Consider the following 21,616-nt stretch of genomic DNA (forward strand, 5'->3'; position numbering starts at 1 on the left):
CCCCACAGCATCTTGCTTCCAGCTCTTTGGGAAGCTAAGAAACAACTCGCTCTGCACAGTGCTCTTACAGCCTACCGGGAACATCTCTTCCAAAGGCCTGTGAAATGCAGTTTCTTTGCAGGCTTGATCTGGCTGAAGTAGGACTTCTGCTCTGGGTCTGCTACTTTGCCCTAGAGCTGAAAGGGACAACGTGCAGGGTTCTTTCCAAAGGGCGAGTTGGGCCCCTCAGCATCTTGCTTCCAGCTCTTTGCGAACCTACAAAACAACTCGCTCTGCACAGTGCTCTTACAGCCTACCGGGAACATGACTTACAAAGGCCTGTGAAACGCAGTTTCTTTGCAGGCCTGATCTGGCTGAAGTAGAACTTCTGCTCTGGGTGTGCCACATGGCCCTAGAGCTGAAAGGCACAACGTGCAGGCTTCTTTCCAAAGGGAGAGTTGGGCCCCACAGCATCTTGCTTCCAGCTCTTTGGGAAGCTAAGAAACAACTCACTCCACACAGTGCTCTTACAGCCTACCGGGAACATCTCTTCCAAAGGCCTGTGAAACGCAGTTTCTTTGCAGGCCTGATCTGGCTGAAGTGGAACTTCTGCTCTGGATGTGCCACATTGACCTAGAGCTCAAAGGCACAACGTGCAGGCTTCTTAAAAAAGGGCGAGGTGGGACCCAGAGCATCTTGCTTCCAGCTCTTTGGGAAGCTAAGAAACAACTCGCTCTGCACAGCGCTCTTACAGCCTACCGGGAACATCTCTTACGAAGGCCTGTGAAACGCAGTTTCTTTGCAGTCCTGATGTATCTGAAGTAGAATTCTGCTCCGGGTGTGTTACATACCCCAAGAGCTGAAAGACACAACGTGCAGTCTCCTATCCAAAGGGCGAGTTGGTCCCCAAGGCATCTTGCTTCCAGCTCTTTGGAAGCTGAGAAACAACTCGCTCTGCACAGTGCTCTTACAGCCTACCGGGAACATCTCTTACAAAGGCCTGTGAAACGCAGTTTCTTTGCAGGCCTGATCTGGCTGAAGTAGAACTTCTGCTCTGGGTGTGCTACATTGCCCTAGAGCTGAAAGGCACAACGTGCAGTCTCAGTTCCAAAGGGAGATTTGGGGCCCAGCGAATCTTGCTTCCACCTCTTTGTGAAGCGAAGAAACAACTCGCTCTGCACAGTGCTCTTACAGCCTACCGTGAACATCTCTTCCAAAGGCCTGTTAAACGCAGTTTCTTTGCAGGCCTGATCTGGCTGAAGTAGAACTTCTGCTCTGGTTGGGCCACATGGCCCTAGAGCTGAAAGGCACAACGTGCAGGCTTCTTTCCAAAGGGCGAGTTGGGACCCAGAGCATCTTGCTTCTAGCTCTTTGGGAAGCTAAGAAACAACTCGCTCTGCACAGTGCTCTTACAGCCTACCGGGAACATCTCTTCCAAAGGCCTGTGAAACGCAGTTTCTTCCCAGCCCTGATCTGGCTGAAGTAGAACTTCTGCTCTGCCGGGTCCTACATGGCGCTAGACCTGCAAGGCACAAAGTCTTGCCTTGTTTCCACAAGGGTAGACAAGTCCCTCAGGTCCAGATTCCAGCTCTTTCGGCAGCTAAGAAACAACTTGCTCTGCACATTGCTCTTACAGCCTACCGGGAACATCTCTTCCAAAGGCCTGTGAAACGCAGTTTCTTTGCAGGCCTGATCTGGCTGAAGTAGAACTTCTGCTCTGGGTGTGCCACATGGCCCTAGAGCTGAAAGGCACAACGTGCAGGCTTCTTTCCAAAGGGCGAGTTGGGCCCCAGAGCCTCTTGCATCCAGCTCTTTGGGAAGCTAAGAAACAACTCGCTATGCAGATCTCTTACAGCCAACCGGGAACATCTCTTACAAAGGCCTGTGAAACACAGTTTCTTTGCAGGCCTGATCTGGCTGAAGTGGGACTTCTGCTCTGGGTGTGCTACTTTGCCCTAGAGCTGAAAGGCACAACGTGAAGGCTTCTTTCCAAAGGGCGAGTTGGGCCCCACAGCATCTTGTTTCCAGCTCTTTGGGAAGCTAAGAAACAACTCGCTCTGCACAGTGCTCTTACAGCCTAGTGGGAACATCTCTTCCAAAGGCCTGTGAAACGCAGTTTCTTTGCAGGCCTGATCTGGCTGAAGTAGGACTTCTGCTCTGGGTGTGCTACTTTGCCCTAGAGCTGAAAGGCACAACGTGCTGGCTTCTTTCCAAAGGGCGAGTTGGGCCCCACAGCATCTTGCTTCCAGCTGTTTGGGAAGCTAAGAAACAACTCGCTCTGCACAGTGCTCTTACAGCCTACCGGGAACACCTCTTCCAAAGGCCTGTGAAATGCAGTTTCTTTGCAGGCTTGATCTGGCTGAAGTAGGACTTCTGCTCTGGGTCTGCTACTTTGCCCTAGAGCTGAAAGGGACAACGTGCAGGGTTCTTTCCAAAGGGCGAGTTGGGCCCCTCAGCATCTTGCTTCCAGCTCTTTGCGAACCTACAAAACAACTCGCTCTGCACAGTGCTCTTACAGCCTACCGGGAACATGACTTACAAAGGCCTGTGAAACGCAGTTTCTTTGCAGGCCTGATCTGGCTGAAGTAGGTCTTCTGCTCTGGGTGTGCTACTTTGCCCTAGAGCTGAAAGGCACAACGTGCTGGCTTCTTTCCAAAGGGCGAGTTGGGCCCCACAGCATCTTGCTTCCAGCTCTTTGGGAAGCTAAGAAACAACTCGCTCTGCACAGTGCTCTTACAGCCTACCGGGAACATCTCTTCCAAAGGCCTGTGAAATGCAGTTTCTTTGCAGGCTTGATCTGGCTGAAGTAGGACTTCTGCTCTGGGTCTGCTACTTTGCCCTAGAGCTGAAAGGGACAACGTGCAGGGTTCTTTCCAAAGGGCGAGTTGGGCCCCTCAGCATCTTGCTTCCAGCTCTTTGCGAACCTACAAAACAACTCGCTCTGCACAGTGCTCTTACAGCCTACCGGGAACATGACTTACAAAGGCCTGTGAAACGCAGTTTCTTTGCAGGCCTGATCTGGCTGAAGTAGAACTTCTGCTCTGGGTGTGCCACATGGCCCTAGAGCTGAAAGGCACAACGTGCAGGCTTCTTTCCAAAGGGAGAGTTGGGCCCCACAGCATCTTGCTTCCAGCTCTTTGGGAAGCTAAGAAACAACTCACTCCACACAGTGCTCTTACAGCCTACCGGGAACATCTCTTCCAAAGGCCTGTGAAACGCAGTTTCTTTGCAGGCCTGATCTGGCTGAAGTGGAACTTCTGCTCTGGATGTGCCACATTGACCTAGAGCTCAAAGGCACAACGTGCAGGCTTCTTAAAAAAGGGCGAGGTGGGACCCAGAGCATCTTGCTTCCAGCTCTTTGGGAAGCTAAGAAACAACTCGCTCTGCACAGCGCTCTTACAGCCTACCGGGAACATCTCTTACGAAGGCCTGTGAAACGCAGTTTCTTTGCAGTCCTGATGTATCTGAAGTAGAATTCTGCTCCGGGTGTGCTACATACCCCAAGAGCTGAAAGACACAACGTGCAGTCTCCTATCCAAAGGGCGAGTTGGTCCCCAAAGCATCTTGCTTCCAGCTCTTTGGAAGCTGAGAAACAACTCGCTCTGCACAGTGCTCTTACAGCCTACCGGGAACATCTCTTACAAAGGCCTGTGAAACGCAGTTTCTTTGCAGGCCTGATCTGGCTGAAGTAGAACTTCTGCTCTGGGTGTGCTACATTGCCCTAGAGCTGAAAGGCACAACGTGCAGTCTCAGTTCCAAAGGGAGATTTGGGGCCCAGCGAATCTTGCTTCCACCTCTTTGTGAAGCGAAGAAACAACTCGCTCTGCACAGTGCTCTTACAGCCTACCGTGAACATCTCTTCCAAAGGCCTGTTAAACGCAGTTTCTTTGCAGGCCTGATCTGGCTGAAGTAGAACTTCTGCTCTGGTTGGGCCACATGGCCCTAGAGCTGAAAGGCACAACGTGCAGGCTTCTTTCCAAAGGGCGAGTTGGGACCCAGAGCATCTTGCTTCTAGCTCTTTGGGAAGCTAAGAAACAACTCGCTCTGCACAGTGCTCTTACAGCCTACCGGGAACATCTCTTCCAAAGGCCTGTGAAACGCAGTTTCTTCCCAGCCCTGATCTGGCTGAAGTAGAACTTCTGCTCTGCCGGGTCCTACATGGCGCTAGACCTGCAAGGCACAAAGTCTTGCCTTGTTTCCACAAGGGTAGACAAGTCCCTCAGGTCCAGATTCCAGCTCTTTCGGCAGCTAAGAAACAACTTGCTCTGCACATTGCTCTTACAGCCTACCGGGAACATCTCTTCCAAAGGCCTGTGAAACGCAGTTTCTTTGCAGGCCTGATCTGGCTGAAGTAGAACTTCTGCTCTGGGTGTGCCACATGGCCCTAGAGCTGAAAGGCACAACGTGCAGGCTTCTTTCCAAAGGGCGAGTTGGGCCCCAGAGCCTCTTGCATCCAGCTCTTTGGGAAGCTAAGAAACAACTCGCTCTGCAGACCTCTTACAGCCAACCGGGAACATCTCTTACAAAGGCCTGTGAAACGCAGTTTCTTTGCAGGCCTGATCTGGCTGAAGTGGGACTTCTGCTCTGGGTGTGCTACTTTGCCCTAGAGCTGAAAGGCACAACGTGAAGGCTTCTTTCCAAAGGGCGAGTTGGGCCCCACAGCATCTTGTTTCCAGCTCTTTGGGAAGCTAAGAAACAACTCGCTCTGCACAGTGCTCTTACAGCCTAGTGGGAACATCTCTTCCAAAGGCCTGTGAAACGCAGTTTCTTTGCAGGCCTGATCTGGCTGAAGTAGGTCTTCTGCTCTGGGTGTGCTACTTTGCCCTAGAGCTGAAAGGCACAACGTGCTGGCTTCTTTCCAAAGGGCGAGTTGGGCCCCACAGCATCTTGCTTCCAGCTGTTTGGGAAGCTAAGAAACAACTCGCTCTGCACAGTGCTCTTACAGCCTACCGGGAACACCTCTTCCAAAGGCCTGTGAAATGCAGTTTCTTTGCAGGCTTGATCTGGCTGAAGTAGGACTTCTGCTCTGGGTCTGCTACTTTGCCCTAGAGCTGAAAGGGACAACGTGCAGGGTTCTTTCCAAAGGGCGAGTTGGGCCCCTCAGCATCTTGCTTCCAGCTCTTTGCGAACCTACAAAACAACTCGCTCTGCACAGTGCTCTTACAGCCTACCGGGAACATGACTTACAAAGGCCTGTGAAACGCAGTTTCTTTGCAGGCCTGATCTGGCTGAAGTAGGTCTTCTGCTCTGGGTGTGCTACTTTGCCCTAGAGCTGAAAGGCACAACGTGCTGGCTTCTTTCCAAAGGGCGAGTTGGGCCCCACAGCATCTTGCTTCCAGCTCTTTGGGAAGCTAAGAAACAACTCGCTCTGCACAGTGCTCTTACAGCCTACCGGGAACATCTCTTCCAAAGGCCTGTGAAATGCAGTTTCTTTGCAGGCTTGATCTGGCTGAAGTAGGACTTCTGCTCTGGGTCTGCTACTTTGCCCTAGAGCTGAAAGGGACAACGTGCAGGGTTCTTTCCAAAGGGCGAGTTGGGCCCCTCAGCATCTTGCTTCCAGCTCTTTGCGAACCTACAAAACAACTCGCTCTGCACAGTGCTCTTACAGCCTACCGGGAACATGACTTACAAAGGCCTGTGAAACGCAGTTTCTTTGCAGGCCTGATCTGGCTGAAGTAGAACTTCTGCTCTGGGTGTGCCACATGGCCCTAGAGCTGAAAGGCACAACGTGCAGGCTTCTTTCCAAAGGGAGAGTTGGGCCCCACAGCATCTTGCTTCCAGCTCTTTGGGAAGCTAAGAAACAACTCACTCCACACAGTGCTCTTACAGCCTACCGGGAACATCTCTTCCAAAGGCCTGTGAAACGCAGTTTCTTTGCAGGCCTGATCTGGCTGAAGTGGAACTTCTGCTCTGGATGTGCCACATTGACCTAGAGCTCAAAGGCACAACGTGCAGGCTTCTTAAAAAAGGGCGAGGTGGGACCCAGAGCATCTTGCTTCCAGCTCTTTGGGAAGCTAAGAAACAACTCGCTCTGCACAGCGCTCTTACAGCCTACCGGGAACATCTCTTACGAAGGCCTGTGAAACGCAGTTTCTTTGCAGTCCTGATGTATCTGAAGTAGAATTCTGCTCCGGGTGTGCTACATACCCCAAGAGCTGAAAGACACAACGTGCAGTCTCCTATCCAAAGGGCGAGTTGGTCCCCAAAGCATCTTGCTTCCAGCTCTTTGGAAGCTGAGAAACAACTCGCTCTGCACAGTGCTCTTACAGCCTACCGGGAACATCTCTTACAAAGGCCTGTGAAACGCAGTTTCTTTGCAGGCCTGATCTGGCTGAAGTAGAACTTCTGCTCTGGGTGTGCTACATTGCCCTAGAGCTGAAAGGCACAACGTGCAGTCTCAGTTCCAAAGGGAGATTTGGGGCCCAGAGAATCTTGCTTCCACCTCTTTGTGAAGCGAAGAAACAACTCGCTCTGCACAGTGCTCTTACAGCCTACCGTGAACATCTCTTCCAAAGGCCTGTTAAACGCAGTTTCTTTGCAGGCCTGATCTGGCTGAAGTAGAACTTCTGCTCTGGTTGGGCCACATGGCCCTAGAGCTGAAAGGCACAACGTGCAGGCTTCTTTCCAAAGGGCGAGTTGGGACCCACAGCATCTTGCTTCCAGCTCTTTGGGAAGCTAAGAAACAACTCGCTCTGCACAGTGCTCTTACAGCCTTTGGGAACATCTCTTCCAAAGGCCTGTGAAACGCAGTTTCTTCCCAGCCCTGATCTGGCTGAAGTAGAACTTCTGCTCTGCCGGGTCCTACATGGCGCTAGACCTGCAAGGCACAAAGTCTTGCCTTGTTTCCACAAGGGTAGACAAGTCCCTCAGGTCCAGATTCCAGCTCTTTCGGCAGCTAAGAAACAACTCGCTCTGCACAGTGCTCTTACAGCCTACCGGGAACATCTCTTACAAAGGCCTGTGAAACGCAGTTTCTTTCCAGGCCTGTTCTGGCTGAAGTAGAACTTCTGCTCTGGGTGTGCCACATGGCCCTAGAGCTGAAAGGCACAACGTGCAGGCTTCTTTCCAAAGGGCGAGTTGGGCAACAAAGCCTCTTGCATCCAGCTCTTTGGGAAGCTAAGAAACAACTCGCTCTGCAGACCTCTTACAGCCAACCGGGAACATCTCTTACAAAGGCCTGTGAAACGCAGTTTCTTTGCAGGCCTGATCTGGCTGAAGTGGGACTTCTGCTCTGGGTGTGCTACTTTGCCCTAGAGCTGAAAGGCACAACGTGCAGGCTTCTTTCCAAAGGGCGAGTTGGGCCCCACAGCATCTTGTTTCCAGCTCTTTGGGAAGCTAAGAAACAACTCGCTCTGCACAGTGCTCTTACAGCCTACCGGGAACATCTCTTCCAAAGGCCTGTGAAACGCAGTTTCTTTGCAGGCCTGATCTGGCTGAAGTAGGTCTTCTGCTCTGGGTGTGCTACTTTGCCCTAGAGCTGAAAGGCACAACGTGCTGGCTTCTTTCCAAAGGGCGAGTTGGGCCCCACAGCATCTTGCTTCCAGCTCTTTGGGAAGCTAAGAAACAACTCGCTCTGCACAGTGCTCTTACAGCCTACCGGGAACATCTCTTCCAAAGGCCCGTGAAACGCAGTTTCTTTGCAGGCCTGATCTGGCTGAAGTGGAACTTCTGCTCTGGGTGTGCTACTTTGCCCTAGAGCTGAAAGGCACAACGTGCAGGCTTCTTTCCAAAGGGCGAGTTGGGCCTCAGAGCATCTTGCTTCCAGCTCTTTGGGAAGCGAAGAAACAACTCGCTCTGCACAGTGCTCTTACAGCCTACCGGGAACATCTCTTCCAAAGGCCTGTGAAACGCAGTTTCTTCCCATCCCTGATCTGGCTGAAGTAGAACTTCTGCTCTGCCGGGTCCTACATGGCGCTGGAGCTGCAAGGCACAAAGTCCTGCCTTGTTTCCACAAGGGTAGACAAGTCCCTCAGGTCCAGCTTCCAGCTCTTTCGGCAGCTAAGAAACAACTCGCTCTGCACAGTGCTCTTACAGCCTACCGGGAGCATCTCTTCCAAAGACCTGTGAAACGCAGTTTCTTTGCAGGCCTGATCTGGCTGAAGTAGAACTTCTGCTCTGGGTTTGCTACATTGCCCTGGAGCTGAGAGGCTCAACCCGCAGTTTTCTTTCCAAAGGGCGAGTTGGGCCCCAAAGCATCTTGCTTCCAGCTCTTTGGGAAGCTAAGAAACTATTCGCTCTGCAGACCTCTCTTACAGCCAACCGGGAACATCTCTTGCAAAGGCCTGAGAAATACAGTTTCCTTGCAGGCCTTATCTCGCTGAGGTAGAACTGCTGCTATGCCGTGTCCTACATCGGCCTAGAGTTGCAAGGCTCAAAGTCCTGCCTTGACTCCTCAAGGGCAGACAGGCCCCACAGCGTGGGGCTTCCACCTCTTTGGGCAGCTAAGAAACAACTTGCTCTGCACTGGTGTTTTACAGCCTACAGGGAACGAGTCTTACAAAGGCCTGTGAAACGCAGTTTCTTCCCAGGCCTGATCTGGCTGAAGTAGAACTTCTGCTCTGCTGGGTCCTACATGGCGCTGGAGCTGCAAGGCACAAAGTCCTGCCTTGTTTCCACAAGGGTAGACAAGTCCCTCAGGTCCAGCTTCCAGCTCTTTCGGCAGCTAAGAAACAAATAGCTCTGCACAGTGCTCTTACGGCCTACCGGGAACATCTCTTACAAAGGCCTGTGAAACGCAGTTTCTTTCCAGGCCTGTTCTGGCTGAAGTAGAACTTCTGCTCTGGGTGAGCCACGTGGCCCTAGAGCTGAAAGGCACAACGTGCAGGCTTCTTTCCAAAGGGCGAGTTGGGCCCCAAAGCCTCTTGCATCCAGCTCTTTGGGAAGCTAAGAAACAACTCGCTCTGCAGACCTCTTACAGCCAACCGGGAACATCTCTTACAAAGGCCTGTGAAACGCAGTTTCTTTGCAGGCCTGATCTGGCTGAAGTAGGACTTCTGCTCTGGGTGTGCTACTTTGCCCTAGAGCTGAAAGGCACAACGTGCAGGCTTCTTTCCAAAGGGCGAGTTGGGCCCCACAGCATCTTGTTTCCAGCTCTTTGGGAAGCTAAGAAACAACTCGCTCTGCACAGTGCTCTTACAGCCTACCGGGAACATCTCTTCCAAAGGCCTGTGAAACGCAGTTTCTTTGCAGGCCTGATCTGGCTGAAGTAGGACTTCTGCTCTGGGTGTGCTACTTTGCCCTAGAGCTGAAAGGCAAAACGTGCTGGCTTCTTTCCAAAGGGCGAGTTGGGCCCCACAGCATCTTGCTTCCAGCTCTTTGGGAAGCTAAGAAACAACTCGCTCTGCACAGTGCTCTTACAGCCTACGGGGAACATCTCTTCCAAAGGCCTGTGAAACGCAGTTTCTTTGCAGGCTTGATCTGGCTGAAGTAGGACTTCTGCTCTGGGTCTGCTACTTTGCCCTAGAGCTGAAAGGGACAACGTGCAGGGTTCTTTCCAAAGGGCGAGTTGGGCCCCTCAGCATCTTGCTTCCAGCTCTTTGCGAACCTACAAAACAACTCGCTCTGCACAGTGCTCTTACAGCCTAGTGGGAACATCTCTTCCAAAGGCCTGTGAAACGCAGTTTCTTTGCAGGCCTGATCTGGCTGAAGTAAGTCTTCTTGTCTGGGTGTGCTACTTTGCCCTAGAGCTGAAAGGCACAACGTGCAGGCTTCTTTCCAAAGGGCGAGTTGGGCCCCACAGCATCTTCCTTCCAGCTCTTTGGGAACCTAAGAAACAACTCGCTCTGCACAGTGCTCTTACAGCCTAGTGGTTACATCTCTTCCAAAGGCCCGTGAAACACCGTTTCTTTGCAGGCCTGATCTGGCTGAAGTAGGTCTTCTGCTCTGGGTGTGCTACTTTGCCCTAGAGCTGAAAGGCACAACGTGCAGGCTTCTTTCCAAAGGGCGAGTTGGGCCTCAGAGCATCTTGCTTCCAGCTCTTTGGGAAGCGAAGAAACAACTCGCTCTGCACAGTGCTCTTACAGCCTACCGGGAAGATCTCTTCCAAAGGCCTGTGAAACGCAGTTTCTTCCCAGCCCTGATCTGGCTGAAGTAGAACTTCTGGTCTGCCGGGTCCTACATGGCGCTAGAGCTGCAAGGCACAAAGTCTTGCCTTGTTTCCACAAGGGTAGACAAGTCCCTCAGGTCCAGATTCCAGCTCTTTCGGCAGCTAAGAAATAACACGCTCTGCACAGTGCTCTTACAGCCTACCGGGAACATCTCTTCCAAAGGGCTGTGAAACGCAGTTTCTTTGCAGGCCTGATCTGGCTGAAGTAGAACTTCTGCTCTGGGTGTGCTACGTTGCCCTGGAGCTGAAAGGCACAATCCGCAGGCTTCTTTCCAAAGGACGATTTGGGCCCCATAGCATCTTCCTTCCAGCTCTTTGGGAAGCTAAGAAGCAACTGGCTCTGCAGACCTCTCTTACAGCCAACTGGGAGCATCTCTTGCAAAGGCCTGAGAAATGCAGTTTCTTTGCAGGCCTTATCTCGCTGAGGTAGAACTGCTGCTATGCCATATCCTACTTCGGCCTAGAGTTGCAAGGCTCAAAGTCCTGCCTTTACTCCTCAAGGGCAGACAGGCCCCACAGCGTGGGGATTCCACCTCTTTGGGCAGCTAAGAAACAACTTGCTCTGCACTGGTGTTTTACAGCCTACAGGGAACGAGTCTTACAAAGGCCTGTGAAACGCAGTTTCTTCCCAGCCCTGATGTGGCTGAAGTAGAACTTCTGCTCTGCCGGGTCCTACATGGCGCTAGAGCTGCAAGGCACAAAGTCCTGCCTTGTTTCCACAAGGGTAGACAAGTCCCTCAGGTCCAGCTTCCAGCTCTTTCGGCAGCTAAGAAACAACTCGCTCTGCACAGTGCTCTTACAGCCTACCGGGAGCATCTCTTCCAAAGGCCTGTGAAACGCAGTTTCTTTCCAGGCCTGTTCTGGCTGAAGTAGAACTTCTGCTCTGGGTGTGGCACATGGCCCTAGAGCTGAAAGGCACAACGTGCAGGCTTCTTTCCAAAGGGCGAGTTGGGCCCCAGAGCCTCTTGCATCCAGCTCTTTGGGAAGCTAAGAAACAACTCGCTCTGCAGACCTCTTACAGCCAACCGGGAACATCTCTTACAAAGGCCTGTGAAACGCAGTTTCTTTGCAGGCCTGATCTGGCTGAAGTGGGACTTCTGCTCTGGGTGTGCTACTTTGCCCTAGAGCTGAAAGGCACAACGTGAAGGCTTCTTTCCAAAGGGCGAGTTGGGCCCCACAGCATCTTGTTTCCAGCTCTTTGGGAAGCTAAGAAACAACTCGCTCTGCACAGTGCTCTTACAGCCTAGTGGGAACATCTCTTCCAAAGGCCTGTGAAACGCAGTTTCTTTGCAGGCCTGATCTGGCTGAAGTAGGTCTTCTGCTCTGGGTGTGCTACTTTGCCCTAGAGCTGAAAGGCACAACGTGCTGGCTTCTTTCCAAAGGGCGAGTTGGGCCCCACAGCATCTTGCTTCCAGCTCTTTGGGAAGCTAAGAAACAACTCGCTCTGCACAGTGCTCTTACAGCCTACCGGGAACATCTCTTCCAAAGGCCTGTGAAATGCAGTTTCTTTGCAGGCTTGATCTGGCTGAAGTAGGACTTCTGCTCTGGGTCTGCTACTTTGCCCTAGAGCTGAAAGGGACAACGTGCAGGGTTCTTTCCAAAGGGCGAGTTGGGCCCCTCAGCATCTTGCTTCCAGCTCTTTGCGAACCTACAAAACAACTCGCTCTGCACAGTGCTCTTACAGCCTACCGGGAACATGACTTACAAAGGCCTGTGAAACGCAGTTTCTTTGCAGGCCTGATCTGGCTGAAGTAGGTCTTCTGCTCTGGGTGTGCTACTTTGCCCTAGAGCTGAAAGGCACAACGTGCTGGCTTCTTTCCAAAGGGCGAGTTGGGCCCCACAGCATCTTGCTTCCAGCTCTTTGGGAAGCTAAGAAACAACTCGCTCTGCACAGTGCTCTTACAGCCTACCGGGAACATCTCTTCCAAAGGCCTGTGAAATGCAGTTTCTTTGCAGGCTTGATCTGGCTGAAGTAGGACTTCTGCTCTGGGTCTGCTACTTTGCCCTAGAGCTGAAAGGGACAACGTGCAGGGTTCTTTCCAAAGGGCGAGTTGGGCCCCTCAGCATCTTGCTTCCAGCTCTTTGCGAACCTACAAAACAACTCGCTCTGCACAGTGCTCTTACAGCCTACCGGGAACATGACTTACAAAGGCCTGTGAAACGCAGTTTCTTTGCAGGCCTGATCTGGCTGAAGTAGAACTTCTGCTCTGGGTGTGCTACATTGCCCTAGAGCTGAAAGGCACAACGTGCAGTCTCAGTTCCAAAGGGAGATTTGGGGCCCAGAGAATCTTGCTTCCACCTCTTTGTGAAGCGAAGAAACAACTCGCTCTGCACAGTGCTCTTACAGCCTACCGTGAACATCTCTTCCAAAGGCCTGTTAAACGCAGTTTCTTTGCAGGCCTGATCTGGCTGAAGTAGAACTTCTGCTCTGGTTGGGCCACATGGCCCTAGAGCTGAAAGGCACAACGTGCAGGCTTCTTTCCAAAGGGCGAGTTGGGACCCAGAGCATCTTGCTTCCAGCTCTTTGGGAAGCTAAGAAACAACTCGCTCTGCACAGTGCTCTTACAGCCTTCGGGAACATCTCTTCCAAAGGCCTGTGAAACGCAGTTTCTTCCCAGCCCTGATCTGGCTGAAGTAGAACTTCTGCTCTGCCGGGTCCTACATGGCGCTAGACCTGCAAGGCACAAAGTCTTGCCTTGTTTCCACAAGGGTAGACAAGTCCCTCAGGTCCAGATTCCAGCTCTTTCGGCAGCTAAGAAACAACTCGCTCTGCACAGTGCTCTTACAGCCTACCGGGAACATCTCTTACAAAGGCCTGTGAAACGCAGTTTCTTTCCAGGCCTGTTCTGGCTGAAGTAGAACTTCTGCTCTGGGTGTGCCACATGGCCCTAGAGCTGAAAGGCACAACGTGCAGGCTTCTTTCCAAAGGGCGAGTTGGGCCCCAAAGCCTCTTGCATCCAGCTCTTTGGGAAGCTAAGAAACAACTCGCTCTGCAGACCTCTTACAGCCAACCGGGAACATCTCTTACAAAGGCCTGTGAAACGCAGTTTCTTTGCAGGCCTGATCTGGCTGAAGTGGGACTTCTGCTCTGGGTGTGCTACTTTGCCCTAGAGCTGAAAGGCACAACGTGCAGGCTTCTTTCCAAAGGGCGAGTTGGGCCCCACAGCATCTTCCTTCCAGCTCTTTGGGAACCTAAGAAACAACTCGCTCTGCACAGTGCTCTTACAGCCTAGTGGTTACATCTCTTCCAAAGGCCCGTGAAACGCAGTTTCTTTGCAGGCCTGATCTGGCTGAAGCAGGTCTTCTGCTCTGGGTGTGCTACTTTGTCCTAGAGCTGAAAGGCACAACGTGCAGGCTTCTTTCCAAAGGGCGAGTTGGGCCTCAGAGCATCTTGCTTCCAGCTCTTTGGGAAGCGAAGAAACAACTCGCTCTGCACAGTGCTCTTACAGCCTACCGGGAAGATCTCTTCCAAAGGCCTGTGAAACGCAGTTTCTTCCCAGCCCTGATCTGGCTGAAGTAGAACTTCTGGTCTGCCGGGTCCTACATGGCGCTAGAGCTGCAAGGCACAAAGTCTTGCCTTGTTTCCACAAGGGTAGACAAGTCCCTCAGGTCCAGATTCCAGCTCTTTCGGCAGCTAAGAAATAACACGCTCTGCACAGTGCTCTTACAGCCTACCGGGAACATCTCTTCCAAAGGGCTGTGAAACGCAGTTTCTTTGCAGGCCTGATCTGGCTGAAGTAGAACTTCTGCTCTGGGTGTGCTACGTTGCCCTGGAGCTGAAAGGCACAATCCGCAGGCTTCTTTCCAAAGGACGATTTGGGCCCCATAGCATCTTCCTTCCAGCTCTTTGGGAAGCTAAGAAGCAACTGGCTCTGCAGACCTCTCTTACAGCCAACTGGGAGCATCTCTTGCAAAGGCCTGAGAAATGCAGTTTCTTTGCAGGCCTTATCTCGCTGAGGTAGAACTGCTGCTATGCTATATCCTACTTCGGCCTAGAGTTGCAAGGCTCAAAGTCCTGCCTTGACTCCTCAAGGGCAGACAGGCCCCACAGCGTGGGGATTCCACCTCTTTGGGCAGCTAAGAAACAACTTGCTCTGCACTGGTGTTTTACAGCCTACAGGGAACGAGTCTTACAAAGGCCTGTGAAACGCAGTTTCTTTGCAGGCCTGATCTGGCTGAAGTAGAACTTCTGCTCTGCCGGGTCCTACATGGCGCTAGAGCTGCAAGGCACAAAGTCCTGCCTTGTTTCCACAAGGGTAGACAAGTCCCTCAGGTCCAGCTTCCAGCTCTTTCGGCAGCTAAGAAACAACTCGCTCTGCACAGTGCTCTTACAGCCTACCGGGAGCATCTCTTCCAAAGGCCTGTGAAACGCAGTTTCTTTCCAGGCCTGTTCTGGCTGAAGTAGAACTTCTGCTCTGGGTGTGCCACATGGCCCTAGAGCTGAAAGGCACAACGTGCAGGCTTCTTTCCAAAGGGCGAGTTGGGCCCCAGAGCCTCTTGCATCCAGCTCTTTGGGAAGCTAAGAAACAACTCGCTCTGCAGACCTCTTACAGCCAACCGGGAACATCTCTTACAAAGGCCTGTGAAACGCAGTTTCTTTGCAGGCCTGATCTGGCTGAAGTGGGACTTCTGCTCTGGGTGTGCTACTTTGCCCTAGAGCTGAAAGGCACAACGTGAAGGCTTCTTTCCAAAGGGCGAGTTGGGCCCCACAGCATCTTGTTTCCAGCTCTTTGGGAAGCTAAGAAACAACTCGCTCTGCACAGTGCTCTTACAGCCTAGTGGGAACATCTCTTCCAAAGGCCTGTGAAACGCAGTTTCTTTGCAGGCCTGATCTGGCTGAAGTAGGTCTTCTGCTCTGGGTGTGCTACTTTGCCCTAGAGCTGAAAGGCACAACGTGCTGGCTTCTTTCCAAAGGGCGAGTTGGGCCCCACAGCATCTTGCTTCCAGCTCTTTGGGAAGCTAAGAAACAACTCGCTCTGCACAGTGCTCTTACAGCCTACCGGGAACATCTCTTCCAAAGGCCTGTGAAATGCAGTTTCTTTGCAGGCTTGATCTGGCTGAAGTAGGACTTCTGCTCTGGGTCTGCTACTTTGCCCTAGAGCTGAAAGGGACAACGTGCAGGGTTCTTTCCAAAGGGCGAGTTGGGCCCCTCAGCATCTTGCTTCCAGCTCTTTGCGAACCTACAAAACAACCCGCTCTGCACAGTCCTCTTACAGCCTACCGGGAACATGACTTACAAAGGCCTGTGAAACGCAGTTTCTTTGCAGGCCTGATCTGGCTGAAGTAGGTCTTCTGCTCTGGGTGTGCTACTTTGCCCTAGAGCTGAAAGGCACAACGTGCTGGCTTCTTTCCAAAGGGCGAGTTGGGCCCCACAGCATCTTGCTTCCAGCTCTTTGGGAAGCTAAGAAACAACTCGCTCTGCACAGTGCTCTTACAGCCTACCGGGAACATCTCTTCCAAAGGCCTGTGAAATGCAGTTTCTTTGCAGGCTTGATCTGGCTGAAGTAGGACTTCTGCTCTGGGTCTGCTACTTTGCCCTAGAGCTGAAAGGGACAACGTGCAAGGTTCTTTCCAAAGGGCGAGTTGGGCCCCTCAGCATCTTGCTTCCAGCTCTTTGCGAACCTACAAAACAACTCGCTCTGCACAGTGCTCTTACAGCCTACCGGGAACATGACTTACAAAGGCCTGTGAAACGCAGTTTCTTTGCAGGCCTGATCTGGCTGAAGTAGAACTTCTGCTCTGGGTGTGCTACATTGCCCTAGAGCTGAAAGGCACAACGTGCAGTCTCAGTTCCAAAGGGAGATTTGGGGCCCAGAGAATCTTGCTTCCACCTCTTTGTGAAGCGAAGAAACAACTCGCTCTGCACAGTGCTCTTACAGCCTACCGTGAACATCTCTTCCAAAGGCCTGTTAAACGCAGTTTCTTTGCAGGCCTGATCTGGCTGAAGTAGAACTTCTGCTCTGGTTGGGCCACATGGCCCTAGAGCTGAAAGGCACAACGTGCAGGCTTCTTTCCAAAGGGCGAGTTGGGACCCAGAGCATCTTGCTTCCAGCTCTTTGGGAAGCTAAGAAACAACTCGTTCTGCACAGTGCTCTTACAGCCTACCGGGAACATCTCTTCCAAAGGCCTGTGAAACGCAGTTTCTTCCCAGCCCTGATCTGGCTGAAGTAGAACTTCTGCTCTGCCGGGTCCTACATGGCGCTAGACCTGCAAGGCACAAAGTCTTGCCTTGTTTCCACAAGGGTAGACAAGTCCCTCAGGTCCAGATTCCAGCTCTTTCGGCAGCTAAGAAACAACTCGCTCTGCACAGTGCTCTTACAGCCTACCGGGAACATCTCTTACAAAGGCCTGTGAAACGCAGTTTCTTTCCAGGCCTGTTCTGGCTGAAGTAGAACTTCTGCTCTGGGTGTGCCACATGGCCCTAGAGCTGAAAGGCACAACGTGCAGGCTTCTTTCCAAAGGGCGAGTTGGGCCCCAAAGCCTCTTGCATCCAGCTCTTTGGGAAGCTAAGAAACAACTCGCTCTGCAGACCTCTTACAGCCAACCGGGAACATCTCTTACAAAGGCCTGTGAAACGCAGTTTCTTTGCAGGCCTGATCTGGCTGAAGTGGGACTTCTGCTCTGGGTGTGCTACTTTGCCCTAGAGCTGAAAGGCACAACGTGCAGGCTTCTTTCCAAAGGGCGAGTTGGGCCCCACAGCATCTTGTTTCCAGCTCTTTGGGAAGCTAAGAAACAACTCGCTCTGCACAGTGCTCTTACAGCCTACCGGGAACATCTCTTCCAAAGGCCTGTGAAACGCAGTTTCTTTGCAGGCCTGATCTGGCTGAAGTAGGTCTTCTGCTCTGGGTGTGCTACTTTGCCCTAGAGCTGAAAGGCACAACGTGCTGGCTTCTTTCCAAAGGGCGAGTTGGGCCCCACAGCATCTTGCTTCCAGCTCTTTGGGAAGCTAAGAAACAACTCGCTCTGCACAGTGCTCTTACAGCCTACTGGGAACATCTCTTCCAAAGGCCTGTGAAATGCAGTTTCTTTGCAGGCTTGATCTGGCTGAAGTAGGACTTCTGCTCTGGGTCTGCTACTTTGCCCTAGAGCTGAAAGGGACAACGTGCAGGGTTCTTTCCAAAGGGCGAGTTGGGCCCCTCAGCATCTTGCTTCCAGCTCTTTGCGAACCTACAAAACAACTCGCTCTGCACAGTGCTCTTACAGCCTAGTGGGAACATCTCTTCCAAAGGCCCGTGAAACGCAGTTTCTTTGCAGGCCTGATCTGGCTGAAGTGGAACTTCTGCTCTGGGTGTGCTACTTTGCCCTAGAGCTGAAAGGCACAACGTGCAGGCTTCTTTCCAAAGGGCGAGTTGGGCCTCAGAGCATCTTGCTTCCAGCTCTTTGGGAAGCGAAGAAACAACTCGCTCTGCACAGTGCTCTTACAGCCTACCGGGAACATCTCTTCCAAAGGCCTGTGAAACGCAGTTTCTTCCCATCCCTGATCTGGCTGAAGTAGAACTTCTGCTCTGCCGGGTCCTACATGGCGCTGGAGCTGCAAGGCACAAAGTCCTGCCTTGTTTCCACAAGGGTAGACAAGTCCCTCAGGTCCAGCTTCCAGCTCTTTCGGCAGCTAAGAAACAACTCGCTCTGCACAGTGCTCTTACAGCCTACCGGGAGCATCTCTTCCAAAGACCTGTGAAACGCAGTTTCTTTGCAGGCCTGATCTGGCTGAAGTAGAACTTCTGCTCTGGGTTTGCTACATTGCCCTGGAGCTGAGAGGCTCAACCCGCAGTTTTCTTTCCAAAGGGCGAGTTGGGCCCCAAAGCATCTTGCTTCCAGCTCTTTGGGAAGCTAAGAAACTATTCGCTCTGCAGACCTCTCTTACAGCCAACCGGGAACATCTCTTGCAAAGGCCTGAGAAATACAGTTTCCTTGCAGGCCTTATCTCGCTGAGGTAGAACTGCTGCTATGCCGTGTCCTACATCGGCCTAGAGTTGCAAGGCTCAAAGTCCTGCCTTGACTCCTCAAGGGCAGACAGGCCCCACAGCGTGGGGCTTCCACCTCTTTGGGCAGCTAAGAAACAACTTGCTCTGCACTGGTGTTTTACAGCCTACAGGGAACGAGTCTTACAAAGGCCTGTGAAACGCAGTTTCTTCCCAGGCCTGATCTGGCTGAAGTAGAACTTCTGCTCTGCTGGGTCCTACATGGCGCTGGAGCTGCAAGGCACAAAGTCCTGCCTTGTTTCCACAAGGGTAGACAAGTCCCTCAGGTCCAGCTTCCAGCTCTTTCGGCAGCTAAGAAACAAATAGCTCTGCACAGTGCTCTTACGGCCTACCGGGAACATCTCTTACAAAGGCCTGTGAAACGCAGTTTCTTTCCAGGCCTGTTCTGGCTGAAGTAGAACTTCTGCTCTGGGTGAGCCACGTGGCCCTAGAGCTGAAAGGCACAACGTGCAGGCTTCTTTCCAAAGGGCGAGTTGGGCCCCAAAGCCTCTTGCATCCAGCTCTTTGGGAAGCTAAGAAACAACTCGCTCTGCAGACCTCTTACAGCCAACCGGGAACATCTCTTACAAAGGCCTGTGAAACGCAGTTTCTTTGCAGGCCTGATCTGGCTGAAGTAGGACTTCTGCTCTGGGTGTGCTACTTTGCCCTAGAGCTGAAAGGCACAACGTGCAGGCTTCTTTCCAAAGGGCGAGTTGGGCCCCACAGCATCTTGTTTCCAGCTCTTTGGGAAGCTAAGAAACAACTCGCTCTGCACAGTGCTCTTACAGCCTACCGGGAACATCTCTTCCAAAGGCCTGTGAAACGCAGTTTCTTTGCAGGCCTGATCTGGCTGAAGTAGGACTTCTGCTCTGGGTGTGCTACTTTGCCCTAGAGCTGAAAGGCAAAACGTGCTGGCTTCTTTCCAAAGGGCGAGTTGGGCCCCACAGCATCTTGCTTCCAGCTCTTTGGGAAGCTAAGAAACAACTCGCTCTGCACAGTGCTCTTACAGCCTACGGGGAACATCTCTTCCAAAGGCCTGTGAAACGCAGTTTCTTTGCAGGCTTGATCTGGCTGAAGTAGGACTTCTGCTCTGGGTCTGCTACTTTGCCCTAGAGCTGAAAGGGACAACGTGCAGGGTTCTTTCCAAAGGGCGAGTTGGGCCCCTCAGCATCTTGCTTCCAGCTCTTTGCGAACCTACAAAACAACTCGCTCTGCACAGTGCTCTTACAGCCTAGTGGGAACATCTCTTCCAAAGGCCTGTGAAACGCAGTTTCTTTGCAGGCCTGATCTGGCTGAAGTAAGTCTTCTTGTCTGGGTGTGCTACTTTGCCCTAGAGCTGATAGGCACAACGTGCAGGCTTCTTTCCAAAGGGCGAGTTGGGCCCCACAGCATCTTCCTTCCAGCTCTTTGGGAACCTAAGAAACAACTCGCTCTGCACAGTGCTCTTACAGCCTAGTGGTTACATCTCTTCCAAAGGCCCGTGAAACACCGTTTCTTTGCAGGCCTGATCTGGCTGAAGTAGGTCTTCTGCTCTGGGTGTGCTACTTTGCCCTAGAGCTGAAAGGCACAACGTGCAGGCTTCTTTCCAAAGGGCGAGTTGGGCCTCAGAGCATCTTGCTTCCAGCTCTTTGGGAAGCGAAGAAACAACTCGCTCTGCACAGTGCTCTTACAGCCTACCGGGAAGATCTCTTCCAAAGGCCTGTGAAACGCAGTTTCTTCCCAGCCCTGATCTGGCTGAAGTAGAACTTCTGGTCTGCCGGGTCCTACATGGCGCTAGAGCTGCAAGGCACAAAGTCTTGCCTTGTTTCCACAAGGGTAGACAAGTCCCTCAGGTCCAGATTCCAGCTCTTTCGGCAGCTAAGAAATAACACGCTCTGCACAGTGCTCTTACAGCCTACCGGGAACATCTCTTCCAAAGGGCTGTGAAACGCAGTTTCTTTGCAGGCCTGATCTGGCTGAAGTAGAACTTCTGCTCTGGGTGTGCTACGTTGCCCTGGAGCTGAAAGGCACAATCCGCAGGCTTCTTTCCAAAGGACGATTTGGGCCCCATAGCATCTTCCTTCCAGCTCTTTGGGAAGCTAAGAAGCAACTGGCTCTGCAGACCTCTCTTACAGCCAACTGGGAGCATCTCTTGCAAAGGCCTGAGAAATGCAGTTTCTTTGCAGGCCTTATCTCGCTGAGGTAGAACTGCTGCTATGCCATATCCTACTTCGGCCTAGAGTTGCAAGGCTCAAAGTCCTGCCTTTACTCCTCAAGGGCAGACAGGCCCCACAGCGTGGGGATTCCACCTCTTTGGGCAGCTAAGAAACAACTTGCTCTGCACTGGTGTTTTACAGCCTACAGGGAACGAGTCTTACAAAGGCCTGTGAAACGCAGTTTCTTCCCAGCCCTGATGTGGCTGAAGTAGAACTTCTGCTCTGCCGGGTCCTACATGGCGCTAGAGCTGCAAGGCACAAAGTCCTGCCTTGTTTCCACAAGGGTAGACAAGTCCCTCAGGTCCAGCTTCCAGCTCTTTCGGCAGCTAAGAAACAACTCGCTCTGCACAGTGCTCTTACAGCCTACCGGGAGCATCTCTTCCAAAGGCCTGTGAAACGCAGTTTCTTTCCAGGCCTGTTCTGGCTGAAGTAGAACTTCTGCTCTGGGTGTGGCACATGGCCCTAGAGCTGAAAGGCACAACGTGCAGGCTTCTTTCCAAAGGGCGAGTTGGGCCCCAGAGCCTCTTGCATCCAGCTCTTTGGGAAGCTAAGAAACAACTCGCTCTGCAGACCTCTTACAGCCAACCGGGAACATCTCTTACAAAGGCCTGTGAAACGCAGTTTCTTTGCAGGCCTGATCTGGCTGAAGTGGGACTTCTGCTCTGGGTGTGCTACTTTGCCCTAGAGCTGAAAGGCACAACGTGAAGGCTTCTTTCCAAAGGGCGAGTTGGGCCCCACAGCATCTTGTTTCCAGCTCTTTGGGAAGCTAAGAAACAACTCGCTCTGCACAGTGCTCTTACAGCCTAGTGGGAACATCTCTTCCAAAGGCCTGTGAAACGCAGTTTCTTTGCAGGCCTGATCTGGCTGAAGTAGGTCTTCTGCTCTGGGTGTGCTACTTTGCCCTAGAGCTGAAAGGCACAACGTGCTGGCTTCTTTCCAAAGGGCGAGTTGGGCCCCACAGCATCTTGCTTCCAGCTCTTTGGGAAGCTAAGAAACAACTCGCTCTGCACAGTGCTCTTACAGCCTACCGGGAACATCTCTTCCAAAGGCCTGTGAAATGCAGTTTCTTTGCAGGCTTGATCTGGCTGAAGTAGGACTTCTGCTCTGGGTCTGCTACTTTGCCCTAGAGCTGAAAGGGACAACGTGCAGGGTTCTTTCCAAAGGGCGAGTTGGGCCCCTCAGCATCTTGCTTCCAGCTCTTTGCGAACCTACAAAACAACTCGCTCTGCACAGTGCTCTTACAGCCTACCGGGAACATGACTTACAAAGGCCTGTGAAACGCAGTTTCTTTGCAGGCCTGATCTGGCTGAAGTAGGTCTTCTGCTCTGGGTGTGCTACTTTGCCCTAGAGCTGAAAGGCACAACGTGCTGGCTTCT

Source organism: Equus caballus, chromosome 24, assembly GCF_041296265.1.
Source record: "Equus caballus isolate H_3958 breed thoroughbred chromosome 24, TB-T2T, whole genome shotgun sequence".
Classification (NCBI taxonomy): Eukaryota; Metazoa; Chordata; class Mammalia; order Perissodactyla; family Equidae; genus Equus; species Equus caballus.